At 46.0% G+C, this 22,651-nt stretch overlaps 1 protein-coding gene across 1 annotated transcript in view; it reads right to left on the reverse strand.

Annotated features, from left to right (window-relative positions):
• Positions 1-18,443, reverse strand: part of DAAM2 (dishevelled associated activator of morphogenesis 2) — a 106,303-nt gene extending 87,860 nt beyond the window's left edge. Inside the window, exon 1 of the mRNA XM_036907156.2 lies at positions 18,284-18,443. The gene's annotated coding sequence lies outside the window, so the exon portion shown is untranslated. The remainder of the gene's footprint in view (positions 1-18,283) is intronic.
• Between the last annotated feature and the right edge of the window lie 4,208 nt (positions 18,444-22,651).

Genomic DNA, 22,651 nt, shown 5'->3' on the forward strand with positions numbered 1-22,651 from the left:
CCCCAAAGAGCTGGAGACCTGGCAGGGCACCAACAGCATCTCCTATACAGGGTCCGTGAACCGAAGTGCCTCATGGCCTAGGACTTGTATTTTCTATTGATTACAAAGATCTGTTGTCTTATTTGCTTGGTTTTTATTTTCTTTTGCTTAGGATGCCTTTAGAATTGACTTGCCGAAGAGAGAAGCAAAGGTTTGATCAATGTGGCACACAATCTTAACTGCCCACCTAATAGCTCTTCCTTCTCTCTTTCTAATAGGTCCCTGATCTCTCTTAAGTCAATAACAAGCCTGATAAAAAAAAGTTCCCAGCTTCCCCCTAGACTCCATAGCAGTTTGAGTCTCCACTTAACATAGTTTTGGCTTTCTGCTTTCAGAAAAGCCTGTTAAGGAGAGCAGATTTAGTTGGTATACACTTTTAGTTCTTCCTGCCTGGAATGCAGATGTAAAGATAGAGGTGGTGCAGCCATTTTGTAACCATGAGGCAATGAACACAAAGACAAAAGTCTCATTATAAGTAAGGCTGAATTAAAGACATAGAGGGAGTCTGAGTCTCTAAGATCACTGTGGTGCCACTCTGCCAACCCTGGACTGCATCTGCTGGTCTTGGTGCTATATAAGAAACATAGAGAACTTAGTTGACAGAGCCATTCTAGTCAGGTTTCTGTACCATGCACCTGAACAAAAATTCTGATATGAGCCTCCAAACACTAGTTCTGTGGGTATCCCATGGAAAAAGTCCTTTTTGGATAAACAAATTGAGAGAACACTAGTTTAAAGCACGAAAAACAAGTTTTTACTGCAGTGCCTCTCTGAGCATTATGGGTCCTTGAGGAAAAGAGCAGGGGAGATGGAAGACTGTTGCTTCAATTTCTTTACAGAACTTTTTCCTAGGACCACTGTGAGAATCTGGTGTTTCATTAAATGCACTTTGGGAAATCCTATACTAGATGCCCTCTTTAGATATCTTTCTTCCTGAACATTTCATGATTCCTCACCTAGAAGGGACCAAGCAGATAGCCAAGCCCAGAGTACCCTTAGTATTCACCCTTCCTGGGATATGAGGATGAATCAAAGAACTGAAGTCTGTGAGGTTGGTTGGAAAAGGGCAGTGGACTAGATAAATTAAAAGACCTTCTTTTAATTCTGTGCTTTGGAAAGAAAGATGTTTTGAATGAGACTTGGGGATTGACTATTTCTCATGCTCTAAATACTTTTCAGTCCAGAGAATGGACGTGTCTACTTTAAAGTGATTGAGCTTGCTGGTCTCAGGTGGCAGGTTGAGGACTTGAGACCTGGTCTGAGCCCCGTCCAAGTGACATATACTATGTTGGTCTTGAGCATTCTGATGTATAAGCATGTGAAGCTGAGGATACACTTAGCTGGAGCTAATAATTCCAGAATTTTCCTCCTGAATAAATATAAGAGGTGCCAGATCTTCTGGAATTTTGGAGTATTCATTCCTCTTTTCAAGTAGTGATTAGCATTCACCTCTGACAATAATAAGGATGCTGATAATAACCAATATTTGTTGAGTTTTATTATGTGCTAGGCTCTGTGCTTCACATGCATGAACCTATGCAATCCTTGAAATTGTCTAGTGAGAAATATACATACCTTTATTTGCTCATTTTACAGATGAGAAACCTAAGGCCTATGAAGAGATGTCAAATGTTTATCCAGGGTCACTCAGCTCCTACATATGTAACAGGGACTGTCTACGCCCAAAAGCCCACCAACTTCAATGGCTCCATTCCTCCAGCCTCCTTTGCCAAGTATACATTCTATTTGTATATTGTAAACTTTCACTTGATATGTTGCTTTGCAGGTGTCCCTATGAATCGTGTGTGTATATCCCAACTCAGAGACTGGATTGGGAATTCTCAAGGGCAGGCCCTATATACCGATAAGTTCAGATATGTTATTTTCTCCTTTCTCTGCACCGTGCCACAGTGTTTAGAGACCATATCTCCACAGCACAGGGCCACTCAGTCAAGGCTGCCTCTCTGGCATTTATCACAGCCTCTCCAGGAGGTGAGATGTACTCCAGTGAGCCTTAGGGTGAGGGTAACGTGTGATGTGGATGAAGGTGGAGCCAGGAGGAAAAATCTGGAATTATTAGCTCCAGCTAAGTGTATCCTCAGCTTCACATGCTTATACATCAGAATGCTCAAGACCAACATAGTATATGTCACTTGGATGGGGCTCAGACCAGGTCTCAAGTCCTCAACCTGCCACCTGAGACCAGCAAGCTCAATCACTTTAAAGTAGACACGTCCATTCTCTGGACTGAAAAGTATTTAGAGCATGAGAAATAGCCAATCCCCAAGTCTCATTCAAAGCATCTTCCTTTCCAAAGCATAGAATAAAGTACCTGACCCAGCCTGCAAGCCTAAGTTCCTTTCCCTCCCAGACTCCTTTCCTGGCTTACCTGCCTAAGCCTCCTGGAGTCCACCAATCTAAAATCATAGCCCAAATTGTCTGCAAGTTATTAGATGTTGAATCAAAGGGACTCCTCTTTATACCTGGTCTCTCTAGTTATACAAGGAATGTATGTAGAAACATAAGGAGCTATTCTCTGCTTGTCCCTCTACCTCCACTCCCTGCCCACCTCTGCCATGCTCCTGCCCAGGGCACTGACCTCTCTGGAATGCATCACCCATATGCCTGAGCTTCTGGTGCCCAGTGGGTCCACCAGTGGAAAGCAACAGCAGGTGATTGGTGGGTAGAAGGAGAGAGAGCTCAGGGTACTTATTCCCCCATTCCATCTCTGCTAACCCAAGGTCTGGCAGGGTTTCTCTAGGCCCATAGCCCCTGCCAAGTACCTCTCCTCCTCAGCTCCAACTGCCACAGGGCTCTGAAAATACCATTCCCCCTCCTCAGCCTGTCAGGAGTAGGAATGTCAAAGGCTTCCTGCCCTTGCTGGCCCTGGGGTGTCTCACCATCTCCTTGAGCCTCTTGTCTCTCATTACTTTCTTACCAGTTCAGACCTTCTGGGAGGGCCAACTGTTTCCTGCCCAGATTCTGATTGATCTAGACCACAATGCACATTCTCAGAGCAACCATATACCCAGGGTTTGCTCTAAAAAGTCCCAATTTCCTATGATCGTCTTCCTTTTAATGAAGGTGAATTACACGATGTATCAATAAGCAGGCAGCAGAAAGTAAAGCCACCCCCAGCTGTAGTCCCCAGTGCGAGCACCACGCCAGCCACATAAGGGGTTCACTGCTGCAGAACGGAGCATCGAGGTTCATGGGCTGTGTCAAGGACAGAGGCTGCACAACAGAAGACAGGGCCCTCAAGGCCAGCCCTCTGTAGGTCTCTTGGATTGGACTGGGACCAGATTCCAAGGGAGAGGGGGCTGTAATAAGGAGTAAGGCATATAAAAGAGCTGAACTGACTGCATTTCAATAAGCACCCAGAGAAGAAGTCAGCATGGCTTCATTGTCAGGCAAAAGAAACTGAAGCAATTCCCAGTAGTGGGTACTTTCCCACTTCAGGACAGGATGTTTGTGAAAGGAACAGAGCAGTGGCTGTATTAACGAAAGTCAGAGGGGATGGAGAACTTCACTGAAACCAGGCATCATGGTGGGAGATTCTGAAAGAGAGATTCTTTCAGCCTGCAGCAGTGAGAAATACTTGAAACTGTTGGTCCCATGTGCTTATTAAAAGGATGTCAGAAGGATGGCTGTGGTCACTTGCCAGCACATGCAAGACTTCCCAGTAACTCCCAAGGAAGGGATGGGATGAGAGAAGGCTCTAGAAATTGGCTATATGGAAAATGAGCCAGAAAGTTGCTGTTTGGTTTCTATTACTATGAGCCTCTTTTGCATTTTTCCAATATATCGAAATATGAACCCCACAAATCCACAAATCAGAAAAAAATAGGTCAAGATTTTTAGTTCAGAAACAGTGACTACCATGAGCCTTTGGGGCCCAGTATAGATGTCTGGAGAACGGCCCCTCTGAAGAGAGTCACATCTATTTAAACTTTCCCAGATGGGCCTGGAGCCAAGTGGGCAGCAGCACTTGGCTCTCTTCAGCACGTCCATTGGCCAACGGACAGAGGAGATGGATTAGGAGTTTGTGCTCATTTTTTTTAATTAACTTTTTTTAAGCTAAAAAAATACTTTAGCTATCTAAAATACATAGATAATAATAAAATAAACATTTGGGTACCATCACGCAGTCTAAGAAATAAAATAGTACAGATTTTAATGGAGCCCCTGTATACCCGTCTCTGGTCTTCCTTCTCGCCTTCCCTAGAGGGAGCCACTTCTCTGAATGTAGTGGGTATCCCAAATATGGTTTTACAAATTCATTACACATGTAAGTATTTTTAAATGAAAGAGAGTATTATTTTTGCATGATTTTAAACTTAATAGCAACGGCATCCTTCCTCAACTTGCTTTTTCCACTTAACATTATTTCTGATGATACCTCATTAGTAGAGTCTATTCTTTTTTTTTTTTTCATTCTATTCCATAGTATTCCACTGTATGTACACATCAAATTATTTACCTAGTCATCTGGTCGAAACAGACATTTGGGTTGCATTCCAGCTCTGAGAAACCATGCTATAATGAGTATTCCTGAACATATCTCCTCTTCACATGTATTCGAGTTTCTCTAGACTTACCTAGCAGTGAAATCGCTGGGTCATAGGGTAGGTGCATCTTCAGTTTTACTAGGTAGTACCAAATTGCTCTCCAAAGTGTTCGTACCGATTTATTTCCCACCATTAGTAAATGGGAATTATCACTGGCTTACATCCAATATGATGCATATAATTTTCTTGGCCAATCTGATGAGTGTGAATGGTGTCTCCCTGTGATTTCAATTTATGGTAATTCCCTGATTCCAAGTGAGATTGAACATCTTTTCATATGTTTATTATTCTATAGCATCATTTTACTGTTAGAATTACATTTGCATGCTTTGAAAAAACAAAAGAATTTCAAGTTATAAAACTTTGAACAAGTTGGGTATTTCCTCCCTTCTTCATTGGAAAACTTGGAAAGGGAGGATGAACCGTGGCTGGAGGCAGAGGAAACACTTCCTTTTTGCATGCTGGCTTTGAGATATGGTTGTTTAAAATGAGTCATGACATCAGAAATGAAGTACATGAAGCAGAAATTCCAGCACTCCCAGGGCAATGTGGGGGTACATTTTTTTAGACCTTGTCAACATTGTCTAGGAAAAGTTCAGAATGTTTTCATTGTGCCCTTCGTTTGTAAGACACACAACTATGTGGGCATCTCAAATGGACTGCAGGAACCACCAGAACCATTTGTCCATCTGCTTGCAGCAGAAAACCTCACATTTCACCATCCCAAGAGATGAAATCGCTCCTCTAATAACAACAGAAACCTGGAAGGAGATTCCATAACTTCCTTACATTCCCAAACACTCTTGGATAGAATCTAAATTTCTCAACTTTGAGCATCTGCTTCTCATAGTCTCATTGATGCCATGGAATCGTATTCTTCACTGCTAGAGCCTTCCGCTACAAGGATTAGTACTTCCTCGACAGGGATTAGTACTCATCTTACTATCTGCTGTCCTTGGCACAAGGATGGATGAACTAGTTTGCAAACACATGAGGGCAGGGACCACATCTTATTCAACTTCAAAGTTCCAGGAGGCATTGATTTATGTTTCTTAAGAGAAGGGATTTCTTCCATACTAAATGTTTTTCAAGTTTTAAGAGCAGAGTAATCAGGGAAATAAACAAAATCTCATGCTCAGGACATACAGGAAGTCTAAAAAATACCTTGGGATGTTTCTTTCCCATGAATCCTTCCCTGAATTCTCCCATCTCAAAATTATCTTTCCTCCTTTAACTGGGTATTGTATCAGCACCTCAGAGAACCTGATATGCCAACGGAAGGCAAGTTATTTGGCAAATAATAATAATAATATTTACAAAGTACGTACTACATTCAAGGCACTGTTCTGAGAATTTTACAAGTATTAATTTCCTCCTTCTTTGCAGGTAGGTACTATTATTGTCACTGTTTTACAAATAGGGAAACTGAGTCTCAGTGAGGATACAATTCTAGTAAGTGGTGGGATTTCTATTTGATACCAGCAATTTTTATCTGGATAGCAGAATCTGCACTAGAAACCACTGTGCTGCACCAAAGCTACTGCTGGGCACACATAAGCTCTTAAATGCTTCTGGATGTTCTTCCAGTGAAAATGCAGCTGTGTGCTTCATGAGAAATTAATTATCCTTTGCAACCTTATCTTTGACACCCCAGTCAAATCCCTCAGGCCTTGAAGAATTTGCTGATTCCTTCCTTATTTATTAATAAAAGCTCCCAGTCACATGGGCTTGCCACATATGCACTGTATGCCTCCCTTTGAGAGACTGGAGGCCCTGGAGGCAGAACGAGTTTTGTTCACCAGTTCATTCCTCAGGACCCACCTCAGCACACAGTGCCTGACACAAGTGCTTCTTAAATAGTTGTTCAACCTCCACAACCACGTAACTGGGAGTCACACAGCACTTCACAGGGTAACGAGCATTTTGCATACACAGTACATCACAGACGCACTTGCCTCCTACACCACAGGTATTGCTGTCATTTCCGTTGTATATGTGATTAAAACCAAGGCTTGGAAATGCTAAATGGCTTATCTAAGGATGCTCAGCTGAACAGTGGATGCTGGACTTCAAAGCCAGATTCTGACACCAAATCCTACAATACAGCATCTTTCGCTCCTCACTATAAGTTAATCCTTTTTGTTCTTTGTCCTTTGGGTGTACACCCCCCACACATAAAACTGACTTCTCTTTCCAGACCAATGATTAAAAAAAGAGGAAAGAATCTAAATTCAACTCTTGTTCTATGAACTATGCATAAGCACATGGACAACTGATACACACAGTGAACAAGTCCGCTGAGTGCTAACTGTGCCTGTCACCTGGCTACAGTGCCACAGCGACTGAGGCACAGCCCTAGCATTCCAGGATCTTCTGGTCTGTTGGCACATGCATCTCAAGGGCAACTCGATCTGTCAGGAAAGCTCACCTTGTCAGAGCTCCATTTGAGCAGAGCGTGGGGTGGAGAAGAGAAGAAAGCCAGACCCTGTCTTAGCATAAACAGGAGACTGGAAGGACATCGCATCAGGGCAAACACCAGACAGACAGTGCTCCAAGAGCATGCAACAGACCTTGGCCAGCCCCACTAGCCAGGAGGGCAACGCCCACCCGGACTCCCACAGGGTGAGCTTTCCCCCCAGTTTACCCGGAACAGTGCCAGTTTATGCCCACTCTCCTGGCCCATCCAGTTAGTGCCCCATTCATTCTCAAAGGAGTCCTAGTTTAGACAGTAAATTACATGGTCGCCGTTGCCTTCCAGGAAATTTATGACTTTCTCCAACAGCCCCTGGGCAAGAAAACAGTTTGGCTTCTCAAGGTCATGAGCTGCCTTATTTCTGCTCCCTTTTAGAGAGCTTCTCCTCATAGCCGTCAACCTACAGCTGGAGCAGGTTCTAGGAGAACAGCCCCCACATCTGCGTCTGTGTTTCTACCCAGTGTTAGTACTGAAGTCAAAACTATTCCCCGTCAGATTCCAAAACGCACAAGCTTTAGATTCAAGCATATCTGTTTTACATCTTGACTATGGAGGTTTATTTCTGTATGATCTTTGGCAAGTCACTCAATCCCTTTGAGCCTCAGTTTCCTCATCTGTAAGAGAGGATGATAACACCCATCTCATCTCATGAGGCTGTCGTGAGGCTTTGGTGAGGTAGTGTAAGTGAGGTCACCTAGTGCAGCGCCTGGCACGCAGGACACTCCTACCCCCAGCAGGCTTTCTGGAACACACAGGCTCTCAGACAGAAAGGGCATGGAGGCTCTGAACTCCTGAGGAACCCCAGTATATTACTGGGCCCCAAGTCTCTGCACTACCAAGCTAGAAAGGCTTCTTCATCACTACAGAAAATGGAGACATGGGCCCACCACCTGCTAACCCTGCTGAGCAGTACCTCCCCAAGCCGCACACATGCTCCCTACGATCCAGCAGTTCCACGCTCAGGAACAACAGAAACGCCCTCACGTGTCCACCCAAGGACAAGGGCACAAATGCCCGAAACTAGGAAACCACCCAAAGGCCCATCAACAAAAGATGAGATGATTGAAGTGTGTTAGAGGCACACAGTGAACTACCACACAACAATGAGAACGCATTCATCTATGCAACAACCTTTAGCTGAGCAAAAGAAGCCAGACTCACGTGAGTACACACTGCGTGTACTCACATTTACGTGAATTCCATTTACTGCGTGAATTCCATTTACACGGAGTTCAAGACCAGGCAGCATGCATCTGTGGTGTTAGAAGTCAGGATTATCGAAAGGTCATAGTCAGAAGGGGGCATGAGGGGCTTCTCAGGGCAGGGGAGGCAGGGGCTTGGGAATGTTCTGTTTCTCAATCTGGTTATTGGTATGTCTGGTGTGTGAAAATCCACTGAGCCATATAATTATAAATGGTGTATCTTTCTGAATCATATTAAAGTCTAATAAAAACTTAAAATAAATTTTTTAAATGGACACAACAGTTTTTTTGGTAGAGAGTTGAACAGACTTGGTAGGCAGGAGACACTTAGCAAAAGGCAGTGAGATAATGTTTTTTAATAAACATCTGTGGCTCATCAGCTCTGTGCCAGGGACGGGGCAGGATGCTGAACAAACAGAGCTAATGAGACTTGGTCCCCGCCCTCCGTCATCATCTTCACTAACATTTCTCAGCACTTATTAAGTGCCAGTATGGCTCCAAGCATTTTTTTTCTCTCTACCAAATCTTTCATAAGGATCCATTTTATGGATGAGGAAACCGAGGCAGAGAGAAATGAAGTAACTCATGCAAGGCCACACAGATGGCAAGAAGTGGAGTCAGAGTCTGAACCAGAAGCTATGCTCTGTCCCACAGTCTTATACTCAGAACTCTGGTCTGTTTATCAGCTCTGTCAACCCAGCTTCCACTGACACAGCCACAGGTATCAACATTACCTCTGCTCAGGGCAGCAGTGAGGGTAAATTATCAACTGTGCAGCTCAGAAAGGCAGAGGCAGCTCCCAACTCTGTCTTTGGACAGCTGCCAGCCCAATGCCACATGATGGAGAACAGACTGATAAATATATTGATGGAAATTTTTAAATAAAAGAGAGTTAAAGTGGCCTGGCCCTTCTGCCCAAAGTCCACAGAAACTCTGAATTTGCTGCAAACTCAATTCAAAGCTCTCTCTGGCCCCATGGAAATACTAACAGACCTCCCCACTGACCTGGAATCACTCCCTCCTCTCACCACAGGGTCAGGGGACCTGGAGGCTGGAGGCCCGTGGTGTCTGGGAGGAAGAGGGAGGGAGTGTTGACACCAACCCCCAGGAATGTGGCTTGACATTGAGCTGTGAGCCTAGGTCCCCGGGTCTGGCATATCAAGCATCCATCATGCAGGCAAGCTTTGCTTTGGCACTCAGGCTATGTGTGTGTGTAACCCGGAAGATGGGGTGTTCACACACAACGGCAATGCCCCCCATGCTTAGGACAAAGCGGTAAGAAACACCCATGAGGATGAACCAGATCTGGCCAAGATTTATGCAAGTGTGATGGAAATACCTAACTGGGCAGGAAGGTGGCTAGCAGTGAGCCAGCAGGGTCCTCTGAGACCGTCCCCTTTATGTGGCAGCAGCACCAGTAAGATGGGGAAGAACTCCCAATGTCAGCTTGTCCAGCACCCTGTCCCTGCATGCCCCTCAGCCTAGCTCTGGGAGTGGGGGTGAGGGCACCAGCGACAAATGCAAATTTGGCAATGAAAGTCAAACATTTGCTCAGTCTGCCCAGTTATGACACAACCCTATTTGCAGAGAAATCATTTGGGTCTCACCTAGAAAACACACAAAATAGAGCTCAAGAAAAAAGTGCATTTTCATATTCTGACATAGCCACCAATGATTCCCTAGAAAATGATGACTCCTCCAAAACAATGTCATATAAAACAGTCAAAATTTCTGGAGCAGGCAGAAGTTATTAGGAAGGGCTTTTAGAATCAGCCACCATGGGATAGAGATGGGTGCGAGGCAGCACAGGTTGGAGGGCAAAGGGCACCTCCACATAGCCTCAGTGAAGGCCTCAGCCCAAGCCACAGGAAGCCCCAAGCCAGGATATCTTTTAGAATTTCCCCAGTTTGGTGCAGTCACCAGAACTTCATTGCTTCTACCAGTTGTTGGATGCAGGTGACCCAGGAGGGGAGTGTGGCAGGGGTGACCTCAGCTGAGGCATTCCAAAGAGGGCTGACCACTGCCAGCCCTGCCTAGCGCTGGGAGTGAGTCCTGAACAGGGTCTGGGTTGCACAGCCAGCATCCACCATGCAGGGGTTTGCAGCCAGCCAGGCACTCGGAGTGCAGAGTCCACACACCTAACCATTATACTCCACTGCCTGAGTGCCATCAGGACCGTCCTCCAACCTTCCATGTTTCCTGTTCATTCATTTCCTGTATATTCGGTGATTGAGGAGACAGGGGGAGAGAAGGCTAAATCTAATGAAAAGTGGGAGGGGGCGAACAGCCACAGGGCCTGACACTCTATGGCTTCCCCTAGAGGACAAATGAGGACCACACACAACATGTAGTCAGACCCCAGAATGATCAGCAGGTTAGGCCATCAATTATTCAGCCTGAGCGGCAAAGCGAAGCTTTGTGGGGTGATGGATGCTTGGTATATCAGACTCAGGGGCCCCAAACTGGTGATCTGCCAGGGTGAAACCATGTTTAACAACTGACTAATGGAAAAATAAATATCCCTATGAGAATGGCATGATCTTAAATATATAGCTGCGTATGTCTAGGCATAAAGATGTTGGTCCATTGTAGGGATGACCTTGATACGTGGTCGAGGGGAAGAAAAGTATGCTGCAGAGTAATGTGCACAGTTAGATTCAATTTCAGTGAGAAAAAAACACTCAAACAACAAGATCCTGCTATGCCTGTATACACATTTGTAGATACTTCCACGAACAAAGGAAAAAATAAGGAAGGATATAATTCTAGACTATTAACATTAATTACCAGGGTTTGAGAGAGCTAGAGATGTTATTCATTTTCCACTTGTCTTCTTGTATGTTCTTGTGATATTGATTCACTTGTTTAAGCAAGGAAGAGTGACTCCCATAATTTGGGAAAATCAAATAATATGTTTTTTTAAAGCATTAGCAGAGCTCCATGTGCATAGAGGGGACCCGTGTAAAAGTCCTATTTCATTCCCTCTCCTCCTCCCCTCTCAGGAGGCAGCTCCTGATTGTCTATTTAGAGTTGACCAAAAGGAATATTTAATTCAAAGCTGTGATTTTTCTGCGGCCTCCCCTTAATCATTAGAAGAAAACTTCATTTTAATCTTATTCCTTGCATAATATTTATCTGCCACTAAAATGTATAAAAATTATGCAACACATTCTGTAGTCAAATGGCAATGCTGTGAATTATTTGCTGTTTGCTATTATCTGTGACCATGCTAACGAAAGCTAACCATACCAAGCTAACTGCCAAAGTATCTTGGCACATATACATGAAAAACCCAGAGAAACCCAAACCTAACTTTTCACCACATCTGCTGAGAACTCAAAGAACTGGTTTTGTGTTTCTTCCATCGTTCCCTGTCCCTGGCTACCCCTTAGGAGAGGTGTTCCAGAGGGCAGGAGCCACCACAGAGTTGAGGGATGAGGACGCACAGAGTCCACATAGTCTATGACCTGGGGAGCTCCGCTCCATCTGCTTGGTTTTGGAGATTTGCGTTGCAGCCCCATCCGTCCCTGGGCAAGTCCTACTCATTCCTCAAGAGTTAGTGCAGATATCACTGAGTTGAATCAAGGTCTAACTGACACTGTTTGGCTACCATATGGATTATATGATGCAGTTTGATTTTTATGATTTTTATGAGCTCCTTCTATGTAGAAGACATGAAGGAGACTCAGTCCTTCCTTGACTGTAATGCAATGTGTTGGGACAGAGCTGTGCACCGAGTTCACGGGGTGTGAGGAGGAAGGAGTGATTGGCGGAGCCTTGTCAAATGAGTCTGAGAAAGAAGGGGACACCTGAGCAAACCTGGCAGGACAAGTGGACCAGACAGAGAAGGATAGGGAAGGGCCTTTCAGGTAGAAAGAACTTTGAACAAGAGTATAGAGGTGGCACCTGTTTGTGACTAGATTCCATGTGACTAAAACCTACGCCGCCCCCTGAGGAACGATGGGGCTTGCTAGTCCACACAGCAGTCCACCTTACGGAAGCACCTCACTCACACATCCAGGCGCCTCACCTCTGTTGTCTCACGATACCCTTTACCTCCTCATATCAGTTTTTTATTGTCACACCAGCTTACCGATGGGTTATTTTTTCCTACCACATCCCTTATTCTTTCTGTGATACCAGATTTTGATTTTGACTTTAATCTAGTTAGTTTTCCTTCTGTTTTGTTAATTGCCAGTAACTACAACACTGACCATCACAGCCACAGCTCATGTCTGTTGAGTGCTTTTGCTCTAAGCCAGGGGCTGTGAGGGAGGTATTTATTATCATCCCCATCTTTCAGATGAGAAAACTGAGACTCAGAGAGGTGAAATAATATGCATGGTCTTACAACAGGTAAGTGGTGGAGCCAGGATTCAAACACAGGTTTGCCCGATTCTAGAGCCCATATTCTTGACTGCCAGGCTGCAATGACCTTCATAAGCTGTTACTTGCTCTGCTCATGTCTGAGATCCCAGAACAGGAACCATCAAACTTTTTCAATTAAAGGGCCAGACAGTAAATATTTCTGACTCTGTGAGCCATACAGTCTCTATTACAACAGTCAATTCTGCCTCTGCGTAAAAGGAGCCATAGACAATATATAAACAAATGGGATGGTTGTGTTCCAATAAAACTTTACTTATAAAGCAAATTGACAGGCTGGATTGGCTGTTGAAATGGCTGGCTCCTCCTCTGTAGTCATTCATTCATTCATTCATTTAGCCAACAGTTGTTGAGTGTCTGCCTTGTGCCAGAAACTATTCTAGATTCTGACAGAATCATGCAAGTCCCCACCCTTCTGAAGCTCAAATCCCAGGAAAGTCTAGGCTGTTTGTTTTACCCATGCCTGACACCCTAAGTCCAAACCTTGGTGATCTTCACTCTTTCCCTAGACCCAGGGCTCTTAGCTTAGACTTCAGATCATTTGGGGAGCTTGTAGAACAACCAATGCCTGGGCCCCACTCCCCAGAGATTCTAATTTAATTGGTCTGGGGTGAGCCCAGGTATTTACAAGCTTCCAGGTGATCCTAATGCGCAGCAAGGGTTGTGACCCTTGGACAGCTGTTCACCTCCTGTTTCTTCCACTTACGTACTGTGTGAAACAGGGTCTTTTAAGTCCTCAGTTTGAGCTGTAAAAGGTGGTTAATATCAATCTCACAGGATTGTTATGAGAATGAAATGAAGCCACATGCTTTTCAAACTGTAGAATGTTATATGAATGTTAGGTACTATTCTCATTGTGCCATCATCAGTAGGTTTTAATGTTCAATGATTTCTCTATCCCCTTTTGACCTTGATTCTTGGAACCAAGAGAGTGTTTGCAATTTCTGATAACAAGCCCTATAGAGAGCTCACTGACAGCCCAGGTTCACGGGCGGTAGGCTGGTGGCCTTTCCTTTACTCCTACAGAGGCTCCCCAGCGGGCTGCCACCTGTTTGGCAGGGAGAACGCTGATCTGTGCCCCACTTCTGTATTAAAGGTCTCCATCTCCAGGCTGGGATAGCTGACCTTTGAGCACTGTTGTTAAGCCTTGAATAAGCAGCTTACTTACTTTGACTCATGGATAAATGTCCAAACCCATGTACTTTCATGAGTAGGGGGGGAAAGGCATTAACATTTTGCTGAGCACTGAGCAGTCTGTTAGGCCCTCTGCATTTCTCATTTCAATTTGTCTTCCGAACAACCCTGGGAAATGAAGATAGTTATGTTCTCATTTAACAGATGAAGAAGGATCAGAGAGGTTGAATAGCTTGCAATCTGGTGGTGTCAGAACTCAAACCCAGATCCGCTCACTCCTGAAGCTCTTTCCACAGAACCATGGGGCACCCTACAAATAATTCAGCTCTTCTTGGGCCAGGATTCAAAGAGATACAGAACTGCCTCAAGTTCGTGCTTCCCAGGTCTTTTCTTCTCTTTCTTTACCTTCATTTTTTTTTGTTTTGGCAGGGGAGACCAAGAACCCCACCATGCCGGCTAATGTCCATAGTCTGATAAGCCTTCGCAGCTCTAGCATAGTAAGACACAGGTCCAAAGAAAAGGCATTTCCTCCCCACACATCTTGCCGATGCAGTTTTATGACCTCATAATGAAACAAAAAAACAAACAAACCAAAAAATGTGAGGAGAGAGTTGGAGAAATAGATACTGCCAGGAGTGAGGAATTCACTGACCCCCCAATCTGAACCATCTCAAGTGAAGCTGGCCACTGACTGAGCCTCTTTAAAGGAGAAAAGTCATCCCAGGCCATGGTTAAAGAGAGAGCTTGAGCAAAACAGAAACAAATGTGATCTTCAAAGTCTTAAATGTCAACTTGAAGGATAACTTAGACGCTCCGAGTTGGGCCAAGAGAACCTGCAGCTGCTGTCTGCAGCATCAGATGCTCCCTCTGTCCTTCAGACAAGCCACTCCCCTAGACAGTGTGTCACTCAGGGGGCAGCCTCCACACCCCGGACCCACCAGAAACGGCAACAAATGGCAAACGCTTCTGTTCTCTACAGCCCATCAGAGTCTCCCCTTCCTCTGACCTGAGCCCCTTGGGGAGCCGTAGCCGCCTAACCCACCTCCCACCTCAGGCTTCTTCTTCAGGACTCATCTGGTCCTTGACTGCCTGGCCCACCCCCACCATACACATACAGCGTGCTCTGCTGCCCTTCTCTCCTGAGAGGCCGACATCCAGGGTGCCTGGTGCCTCCTCCCACTGCTCAGGAGAATGGACCAGGCATGCTCACCGGTAATCCCCACTGCCCACCTTTTCTAGAGGGAGGAAGTACCCTGAGCCTAGGAATTTTACCCATTGGCCTTCAATATGGAGAACATGTCGCCAGGTTTGGGCAAGGATCCTTTCCAACAACATGGACCCATGATGGCTAAAAAAGTGAAAAATTTAAATTATGATATTCCATTTATTAAGGATCTACAATATTACTAGCCCTGTTCTTAGTCCTTTTGCACAAATACCATTTTTGTAATAATGTTGTCAGGTAAATATTATCTCCATTTATAGATGAGGAAGCTGAAGCTTAGAAGGAATCGAGTCCTGTATCCCAGGTTACTAATTCTCTCCCAGGGCAGTCTGTTCTGAAGTCTGCACTCTTTCCATTGTGCAAGGCTGCATTTGAAGTCCAGAGCTGAAGGACACGGGATCCCCGAACACAGAGCCTCCGACTGGGGAGATCAGGAGGGTCCTCTGATATCAAAGCCAAGGACACCGTCCAGGTTGTTTTCTGCCAGGAATGTTCACCCTTTGGACTTTGGCAGAGCCTGGGAATGCATCCTCTCTAAGTGTTCTGATCTCAGAGATGACCAAAGAGCTGGCCAGAAGCTGGGGTGGATAGAAGGGGAATGAGAAGGCTTCACTATCATCCTAAGCATGAGGGGCCTAGGAATTCACTGATGTTGGTGACATGCCTCTCAGAGTAAACCCAGAAGGGTCAGGATTCCACTGACCCTCTGGAGAACTGGGCATGATGAAAGATCGAGAGCCCAGTTCTGGCCCTCAGCTCTCCCTGGGGAGTCCTGTGCTGGGACAAGTGTATTTCTGTGAGCCTACTTCAGTGGAGTCCCCTCTGCGCCTGGGTGTTCACCTTCTATTTGTAAATAGTGGCAATGAGCGGGAATCTTTAGAATGGTTACTTCCATTGGCTCCCCTGAAATCAAAGAAGCAAGCCTGAGCCTCACTGATTATCTCTGCAGCCTCCTGACCACCTGCACTTGGGCCTGCCCTCTCCTTTACCCCTGCACCCAGGCCCTTCAGCAAAGCGGAGACTTAAACCTGTTTTGTGTCAAAAGCTTTGGGGGCAGGGCTGGAGCAGGAAGACTGGGGAGAGAGCACGCTCCCATAGAAAGCAGTACTATTGCAGCCTCCCCCACACTCACCAAAGGAGTGATATTCACAGGCCTCCCAACTGGTCCTGCCCTCACTGCCTCCCCCTTCCTGAACTCCTGACTCGCTTCTAAATTCAAAAGCCCAGAAGTTTCTCTCCTCTTTTTGTCCTGATGGGGGCACGCGTATTCACTTAGCATCCCAGGATCTGCAGGGAAAGTTCTGAAACTCAGGAGCTGTGAGCAGAGCATACGACTACCAGACAGGTACGACTACCAGACAGCAAGACAATAATAGCACAGTTGTGTGTGTGTGTGTGTGTGTGTGTGTGTGTGTGTTTTTAAGGAAGAAATGGGGGTGGGATGCAGCTCCCAGTGCAGATGAGAAATGGGCTGTTTATGCTTCCATGCCTGAGGCTGTGACCATCACCGCAGTTCACAAATGCACAAACATGTGCCTGCACATGCACATCATCGGTACCTAGTTACCCCTGTTTACAAGCACTTTTGTTTACTCTGCCTTTAGGGTGATTTCCTTCTTCATAGTTACACGTAAGCTGAAAACATACTCCTGAAGTTAAAGGAGCCTATTTCTGACACTGCTGTCTGCTCAGTCTTTTAATAGCACTTCCCTAGGGGTCAATTTGTATAATTCCAAAAATCCTTCCCAAATCTCGAACTTCCTGTGGGTCAGTTTTTACATCCAGATTTCCTCCCTGTCCCTTCATTCTCTCATTTTTCTAGGACACAGGGAGAGTCCAGTAGTCTTTCTCCCACCCAAACATTGTAGTTTGGCTCCATTGCAAAATATAAGAGCAGAGAGACGCAGTTAAGGCAAAGCTGGAAGGGCTTTCTTTGTGGTCACTGCGTGGTTGAACCAGCTATTGACACGCAGCCCTGTGCATTGGGCAATCCAGGGCCGATGGGTCCATACAGCCCTGTACCCGCTTTCCCCCAGGCTCGGTAGAGCACAATTCCTCCTCTATGTCCCAGGGAAAGTCCATTCCCTTCATTAGCCAGCTTTTCAGGGAAATCCAAGAAACTGACACCAGACTCGGAAGGGAAGAACACAAAACTTTAAACTATTTAAAGATGGGAAGTTGCTTTCATTCCCATGTAGACTTCAAGGAAAACCTCCAGGGACTCTTTCCCCAGAGAGGTGTAATTTTCCTTCCCACCTTCCCCGGGAACTTTGCAAATCCACCACAGAACTGTGGAAAAGTGTCCAAGGCAGAGAGAGAAGAGTTAAATCAAGCCCAGACCTCAGCAATCTGTGTTCAATTTTGATAAAAATCTCTCTCCCTCTCCCCCGCCCCCACCTCTCACCCCCCTTCCTCCACCCCACAGCGCAGACACGTCTCTTTATGTTAGGAGTTTGGATCTTGTTTGGGGCACCATGGTGTTCCCAGAGAACCCCGCAAGTCCACCACTTGTAGGCACATGTGGCAGACACAGCCATCCCACTCCCAGGGCAGGGCCGGGTGCAGCGGCAGCATCCTGGCCGCCGCATCCTCCTCCTCTTCACCATTACCTGCCTCCAGACTAGGTGCTCCCTTCCTTGGTTAAGTCAAAGTCCCATGCCTGGCGATGTCAGGGCCACAGCTGCAGGTGCTGAGGTCCCCAGGGTCAGGACCCCGTTCCTGCGATGCTCCTTCCTTCACTCACCCAAGGTCCTCCTGCGGACCAGAGCAAGAACCTCCTGCTCCCCCTGCCCTGCCTGCTGGCCAGAGGCCAGGCTAGCAAGTGGGAACCGGGGGCTTGTGAAGGGCTAAATCCCCCCAAAGAAGGCACAAACTGAACCGGGAAAAGCCTCCACCACAAGGATGTCAGTTTGGGGGGTACCGGCTCTGGTTGTTCACTTGTGTCAACAGGGAATTAGATTTCAAAGCCCCAAAAAACACTTCGTGAAGTTTTTCAAAGACATTTCCTGTGTCCAGATGTGCCAGTGCAAACACACTCACACGCACGCACGCACGCAGGCCCGCGGAGCCCCGCTCAAGCATCGGTGGCTCCTGCAAACACTTAGGGGAAACAAAACAGCCGCCCGTCCAGCCGCTGCCTTGCCTGCGCCCTTGCAGAGAAAGCCGAGGGGAGAGAGGCGTGAAAGTGCCGGCAGAACGCGTCCGGCGGCCGCCCGGCCCGGCCGAGCGGAGAACACAGGCCGGCCGCCGCACTTACTGCGAGGGCCCCGCGCCGCGCCGCCGCTCCGCAGCCCGAGGCCGCCGCTCCCCGCGCCCCGAGCCCCGCGCCGCGCCGGCTCCACTGCGTCCGCGGAGCCACCGCCGCTTCCCTCCGGCCCGGCCCCGCGCCCGCCGCCCGCCCCGCTCTGACGTCAGGCGTCTTGGAGCGGGATATTTATGGCAAGGACACTCTGAATTTCCCCTAGGTAGGGTTCTGACTGCGGCGCCTTGGGGTGTGTAATTTTCACACTTGCAGGCGGAAAGGAGGGGAGGGAGGAAGGGAGAGCGCAGCCGGCAGGGCGACGCAGACAATGAGGGTGGCTGTTTGCAACTTTGGCAAGGAGCCTTCGCAGGGCTCCCTCTGTTTGGGAAACATGCACGGGTCAAGGAGCAGGAGTGGCGACCTGGGCTTTGGCTTTCTCCTGGCTCCTCCCCTGGGCCACAGGCAGAGAGACCTGGTCTGAGTGGGCCGGGGGCTCAGGTGCCGGGAGAGCCGGCGCCTTCCCCGCCACAGCGGCCTTTGAAGGGATGCCACTAAGTCCCAGGAAAGCGCTAAGGCAAAAAAGAAAATAAATCAGGCAGACCAGAACAGCTAATTAGAAGCCCTGGTCCACACCCTAACAACTTTTCCATTTCTTCTTTGGGAGTGTGTATGTTAAAAAAAAAAAGAGAGAGAGAGTGAAAAGAAAAAAAAAAGTTTATTTTTATTAAATTACGCTCCACACTCCCTGCCTCTGTAGAGCTTTTCCAACTCATGCCAGTCAATTCATCTTGCTTCCTTGCTTATATACAGAGTTTGGGCCGTTTACAATAGCTCTTATTCATACTTTTAAAAATTGCTTTAATTTTTTTTTCTTAAATGTGATTGTGAGGCATCTTCTTAGCTGGACTAGAAATTGCCTTAGTCAAGAATAACTCTCTCCTCCATAACGGGCACCATCCTCAGGGTGAGTATTTGATCTCTCTTTACCCCACAGTCCCAGGAGCATGCAAGCACATGGTGCCTGCATGGGGTGATGACCCTGTGGAGTGTTCTAGGTGTTCAGGTCTGGATTCCAGTGGTTGTCTGTTTCTCCGTCTAGCTGATGGGACTTAGGGAAATGGCATGATTTAGGAGCCATCCTTCCGGAGTAGAGAAATACATGTGCAATGCGTTATCCTTCAGGGTTCCCAGAGAGTGGAGAATGAACTTGAAAGTAATACACATGAGCCACAAATTGCTTGTACAGTAACATTAAGTGTGTAGGTATTCAACTTCCCATTAATGGGTAGGAGCACGGATAACTGAAAATCATCACTAAAACAATGCAACTCTGGTGAGCAGTCCGTTAGCCCAGACGAGGTAGAGGTGGGGGTGTGTGCCTTAAACACAGTTCCAGTGCAGCAAGTACTCAAGGACTTGGAATGTGTTTGCCCCCTTCGCTGCAGCTAGTTAGGGGCTGATTGCCAGAAGGAGCCAAGCCTTGGGGCTGGGCTTCTTGGTGGGGGATGGCCAAGATGTTTCGGTTCAAGCCACAGAAGTTCAGAGCCCTGCCGTTGGGTCACTCTCAGGTGATACTCCTGAGAACTGTATCTCATGGCCGCCTCCCTCCATCCCCTTCTTCACATCAAGACTTCATTGGCAAGTGAGCCCTGCTCTGTAGTAGTCATTGAAAACTGGCTTCCAAAAGCCATTGATAAACCCCTCCTCCCTTGCCTTCCTCAACTAAAGAAACTGGAAGTAGGTAGTATTTACCACCCCAGGCTTCCTGTGACTAAGGATAGCTATAAAACTGAGTTCTGGCCAGTGAAGTTGCCATATTGAAAGCAGGGGTTAGCTTTCATAAAAACTCTCTAAGGAAAGGTCATATTCAGATGGCATGCCCCTTCAATCCTTTGACATTCCATCTTCCCCCATGACTTCTTTATTGGAGCATTGATCTGATTCTTGGAGATACAGCTGCCGTCCTGTAACCTTGAGAACAACAGCTAGTCACTTGAGGATGGTGGAGCAAGAAGGTAGAAGTTGAGGCCCTAGATGGCTTCCATAACCAACTGCACCTCCCTCTGACTTCCTGCTACAGGAGAAAAATAAACTCCTATGTGTTTAAGTTATTATAGTTGAGTGTTCTGCTGTTTATGTCCAAATATAATCTTACCTCATGCACTCCCATCAATCCATCAAAATATAATATTGGGGTAATTCCTGAGCATTAGCTTACAGGGAGGACTTATTTTTAACCTGATACCTTACACGGGCATAGTTCTTTATAGCTTTCAAAGTCTATTCCTGTGTGTCTTCTCTGAACCTCATAATTTGGGAAGTATCGCTATAACCTCCACTTTTGTACACAGGCATACCTTGTTTTATTGCACTTCACTTTATTGTGCTTCACAGATATTTCTTTTTTTACAAATCAAAGGGTTGTGACAACCCTGCATTAAGCAAGTCTATCAGCACCATTTTTCCCATTGCATCTACTCACCTCAGGTTTCTTTGTCACATTTTAGTAATTCTCACACTATTTCAAACTTTTTTATTATCATTATATTTGTTATGGTGATCTGTTATCAGTGATCTTTGGTGTTACCATTGTAATTGTTTTGGGGTGGCATGAACCACACTCATAGAAGACAACAAATTTAATCATGAACATTGTGTGTTCTGACTCTTCCACTGACCGGCTGTCCACCATCTCTCTCTCTCTCACCTCTGGCCCCCCTGTTTCCTGAGATACAACAATTTTGAAGTTAGGCCAGTTAATAACCCTACAGTGGCCTCTAAGAGTTCAAGGAAAAGAAGAGTCATACATTCTCTCACTTTAAATCAAGAGCTACAAATGATTAAAAGTTAGTGAGGAAAGAATGTTGAAAGCTGATAAAGCTAGACCTCTTGCACCAGTTGGCTGAGTTGTGAATGCAAAGGAAAAGCTCTTGAAGGAAATTAAAAGTGCTCCTCCAGTGAACACACAAAATGCTAGGAAAGCAAAACAGCCTTATTGCTGATACAGAGACAGGTTCAGTGGTCTGGATGGAAGATCAAACCAGCCACAACATCATTCCATTAAGCCAAAGCCTAATGCAGTACAAGGTCCCAACTCTTGCCAATTCTATGAAGACGGAGAGGTAAGGAAGCTGCAGAAGAAAAGTTGGAAGCTAGCAGAGGTAGATTCATGAGGTTTAAGGACAGCAACCATCTCCATAACGTCCAAGTGCCAGGAGAAGCAGCAGGTGCTGATGGAGAAGCTGCACCAGGTTATGCAGAACATCTAGCTAAGGTCATTAATGAAGGTGGCTGCACTAAACAACAGATTTTCAGTGAAAGTGAAACAGCCTTCTATTATAAGAAGATGCCATCTAGGACTTTCATAGCTAGAGAGGAGAAGTCAATGCCTAGCTTTAAAGCTTCAAAGGACAGGCTAACTCTCTTATTAGAGGCTAATGCAACTGGTAACTCTAAGTTGAAGCCAGTGCTCATTTACCATTCTGAAAATCTAGGACCCTAAAGAGTTATCCTAAATCTATTCTACCTGTGCTCCATAGATGGAACAACAAAACCTGGATGACAACACTTCTGTTTGCAACATGGTTTACTGACTATCTTAAGCCCACTGTTGAGATCTGCTGCTCAGAAATAAGATTCCTTTCAAAATATTACTGCTGACTGACAATGCACCGGGTCACTCAAGAGCTCCAATGGAGGTGTATAGTGAGATTCCTGCCTGCTAACACAGCACACTACTGCAGCTCATAGACCAAGGAGTCATTTAGACTTTCTTGTCTTATTATTTAAGAAATACCTATCATAGATAGTGTGGTAAGGGTATAGCTACCATAGATAGTGGTTCCTCTGCTGGATCTGGGTAAAGTCAATTAAAAGCCTTGTGGAAAGGATTCACCATTCTAGATGCCATTTGTTACATCTGTTCATGAAAAGAGATCAAAATATCCCCATTAACCAAAGTTTGGGGGAAGTTTAGAACAATCCTCATGGATGACTTTGAGGGGTTCAAGACTTCAGTGGAGGAAGTCACTGCACATGTGGCGGAAATCGCAAGAGAAAAAGAAGTGGAGCTTGAAGATGTGATGAACTGCTGCATCTCATGAGCAAAGAAACTGGTTTCTCGAGATGGAATCTACTCCTGATGAAGATGCTGTGAAGGTTGTTGGAATGACCACAAAGGATTTAGGACGTTACATAAACTTTTTGAAAAAGCAGCTGCAGGGTTAGAGAGGATTGACTCCAATTTTGAAAGAAGTCCTACTGTGGTTGAGATGCTGTGAAATAGCATCACACGCTACAGAGAAATTTTTCATGAAAGAAAGAATGAATCAGTATGGCAAACTTCACTGTTCTCTTATTTTAAGAAATTGCCACAGCTGCCCC

Source organism: Manis pentadactyla, chromosome 16 (genome assembly GCF_030020395.1).
Source record: "Manis pentadactyla isolate mManPen7 chromosome 16, mManPen7.hap1, whole genome shotgun sequence".
NCBI lineage: Eukaryota > Metazoa > Chordata > Mammalia > Pholidota > Manidae > Manis > Manis pentadactyla.